The sequence below is a fragment of the Penaeus monodon genome, chromosome 9, assembly GCF_015228065.2.
Source record: "Penaeus monodon isolate SGIC_2016 chromosome 9, NSTDA_Pmon_1, whole genome shotgun sequence".
Classification (NCBI taxonomy): Eukaryota; Metazoa; Arthropoda; class Malacostraca; order Decapoda; family Penaeidae; genus Penaeus; species Penaeus monodon.
Genome location: NC_051394.1, coordinates 43,806,072 through 43,809,194, shown reverse-complemented (window position 1 = coordinate 43,809,194; position 3,123 = coordinate 43,806,072). Strand labels below are relative to the sequence as shown.

The window sequence follows — 3,123 nt, the reverse complement described above, 5'->3', positions numbered from 1 at the left end:
TATGTGTGTGTGTGAGTGTGTGTGTGTGTGTGTAATGTGTTTGTTTGTTTGTTTTACATGTTTGCTACAGTGATAATGATAATAATAATGAATATATTAATGGTGGTGGTGGTGATAATGATGGTGGTGATAGTGATAGTGATGGTGGTGATAGTGATGATGGTAGTGATAGTGATAATGGTGATCATCATCATCACCATAATCATGACCATGATCACGGTCATAATGATAACAAAAAAAAAACGGTAATATAATCGGTAATGCTGGCGATACCAGTAAATAAAAACGGTAACAATAATGATAACATCGTAACAACAATAATAACAACATTGATAACGAAAGTCAAAATGATGACAATAATAGCATCATTCAGTCTTGATATCGCAGTTCTTATCAGTATTAACATTTACAAACGTTCTGCACAGGAAACGTCTTGAGGGGAGAGCGCCAAAGAGCCACATTCTCACGAGAGGCTGTTAAGGGGTCTGAGCTTCGTGAAGCGAGGTTAATTCAGGAGGTTTTCGTGAATGAGTGAGGAGTGTTGGGGAGGGTGTGAGAGGGTGGGAGTGTGGGGAGTGTGAGAGTGTGGGAGGAAGTGTGGGGGAGTGTGGGAGGAAGTGTGGGGGAGTGTGGGGAGGAAGTGTGGGGGAGTGTGGGAGGAAGTGTGGGGGAGTAAGGGCGGGTGGGAGTGAGAGGGAGAGTGGGAGTGAGAAGGAGGGAGTGTGGGGGAGTGAGGGAGAGTGGAAGGGAGGGAGGGTGGAAGGGAGGGAGGGTGGGAGGGAGGGAGAGAGGGACTAAAGGGGAGGGAGGGAAGGGAGCGTGGGGGAGAGAGGGGAATGAGAAGGAGTGAAGCGGAGAGAGGGGAGTGAGAGAGAGAATAAGGGGGAGGGCGTGGAGGGTGAGAGAGAATGGGGGGGCGGGGTCGTCATCTCTCAAGACAAGAGAGATGACGATCATGATCATAGAATTCGGCTATATGTCTGTATGTATGTATGTATGTATGCATATACCTCAATATGTTTGTATGTATGCATTTTCTACCTTTGACGCACAGGTCTTCAGAAACTCTCCAGGGGCGATGTACGAAAAGAACTTCGGTCGTTTTCCCGTCAGGAGGAGGAGGCTGGCGCATTTCGCTCTGTTTCTGCTTCGAGGTGAGTCAGTGGCAAGGGAGCCTCTTGATAAAGTCGGGCTCTTGTTGTATTAATGTAAAAAAAAAATGTATCTATTAATCGCTTTATCTGTCTCGGTCTCTCTCTCTCTCTCTCCTCTCTTTCTGTCTTCTCCCTTTTTCTTTCTCTCTCTTTTTTATTACTCTTCTCTCTTTTTTATTACTTCTCTCTTTTTTATTACTCTTTCTCTCTCTTCCTCTGTCTCCTCTCTCGTTCTTTTTTCTCTCTTCCTTTTCCTCTTTCTATTTTCTCTCTTCCTCTTTTTATATTTTCTCTCTTCCTCTTCCTCTCTGTCTCGGTCTCTATTTTCTCTTTCTCTCTCTTCCCACTCACTCTTTCTTTCTCTTCCCTCTCACTCTTTCTTTCTCTTCTTCCCTCTCACTCTTTCTTTCTCTTCCCTCTCACTCTTTCTTTCTCTTCCCTCTCACTCTTTCTTTCTCTTCCCTCTCACACCCTTTTCTTCTCTTCCCTCTCACACTTTCTTTCTCTTCCTCTCACCTTTCTTTCTTCCCTCTCACTCTTCTTTCTCCTCTCCTCTTCTCATCCCTACTCTTCTTCTCTTCCTCTCTTCTTTCTCCTCTCTTTTTCTTTCCCTCTCACTCTTTCTTTCTCTTCCCTCTCACACTTTCTTTCTTCCTCTCTTCCTTCCTCTCACTCTTCTTTCTCTTCCTCTCACTTTTCTTTCTCTTCCTCTCACTCTTCTTTCTCTTCCCTCTCACTTTTTCTCTCTCCTCCCTCCTACTCTTTCTCTCTCCTCCCTCTTACTCTTTCTCTCTCTTCTCTTTTACTCTTTTTCTCTCTTCCCGCTTACTCTTACTCTGTATCTCTCCTCTTTTCTTTTTTCTTTCTCTATTCTTTTTTTCCTCTTTTCATTTTCTTTCTCTCTTTCCATCTCGCCGTTGTGTGTATCACTCCTTAATATATCATCAAAGAAAGTACAGGGAAACATGGGGGCCTCCTGAAATCCTAATGGTGCCCCTTCGGTGTGTGCTAAGAGCAAAACGCTCATAACAGGTAATTAAAATCTGTAAAAAATGGAAAAATGAAAAGTCCGAGCTAAGGTTCGCTCACAGAAGATTCGAATCAATGTTTCCTACACGAACGAACTTCATACTAAACGCACACATCACAAAACCGCCTTATGAACCAAAAACCTTCATAAAACCCGAACGCCTAACGCTTCATCTATTAGAATGTTTATTACTTTTAAAAGTGGAATTTTGGGTTTACCTTGCCGAAGAGGGTGAAGGCTGGGAACGTGACGAACCTCTGATATCCGTCGGCTAATTACGGCAGAATTGCTACAAGAATATAGTTCTTGCACTTCACAGAGCTTAACATTATCACAGAGCTTGCAATAATTTTATGAAGAGTTCACTTCTCCGGGATACAGAGAAAAAAAAATCAGTAGTTAACAAAATCCGCTCCGAAAGACGAGAGGGTTGTTGTGACAACAGAACTGTCGAATGTGCCACCAGGAGGTTGCGCATGTGGAGCGAATGGGATATAACAAGTATTTATGTTCAATAATGTGTGTACTTAATAATAGGCAAGGCATATCATATAAAAGGAATTTACATTTGATAATTACATATTCTGGAGTACTGCGTTGAAAATTTAAATAGAGGAATACATTAAGAGTATTGTGTCTTTTAAGAGAATGACAATGATCTACCGTGACTTTAGGACCTTAATGCAGGGGAAGGTTATGCAAGGTTACGGCGCAGGTAGTTGGTTCACTGCAAGGCGAGGTCAAGTGAGATTCACAAGGGACCTATTTACTTAATTTTTGGCATCACTTTCGCCTGCATAGATTATTTCACCATACTGTAAGTGTGTTCTTCCCTCTTTTAAGACTGTTCTTATATTTTTCCTCGATTATTATGTATATAAACACCTCGTAGTTTATTATAGGATTAGAATATTAGCCAGTAAGGTAACCTTGGCTGTA

At 42.3% G+C, this 3,123-nt stretch overlaps 2 long non-coding RNA genes across 4 annotated transcripts in view; one reads left to right on the top strand and one right to left on the bottom strand.

The window, feature by feature from the left end:
• LOC119577193 overlaps positions 1-2,645 on the bottom strand; it is a 20,813-nt gene extending 18,168 nt beyond the window's left edge. For all 3 annotated transcript variants that reach the window (XR_005229103.1, XR_005229105.1, XR_005229104.1), the window contains exon 1: positions 2,403-2,645. This is a non-coding gene — a long non-coding RNA (uncharacterized LOC119577193). The remainder of the gene's footprint in view (positions 1-2,402) is intronic.
• LOC119577195 lies at positions 419-1,209 on the top strand. Its single transcript, XR_005229106.1, has 2 exons — positions 419-504; positions 1,055-1,209. It is a non-coding gene; the product is annotated as an uncharacterized LOC119577195 (long non-coding RNA).
• Positions 2,646-3,123: the final 478 nt, after the last annotated feature.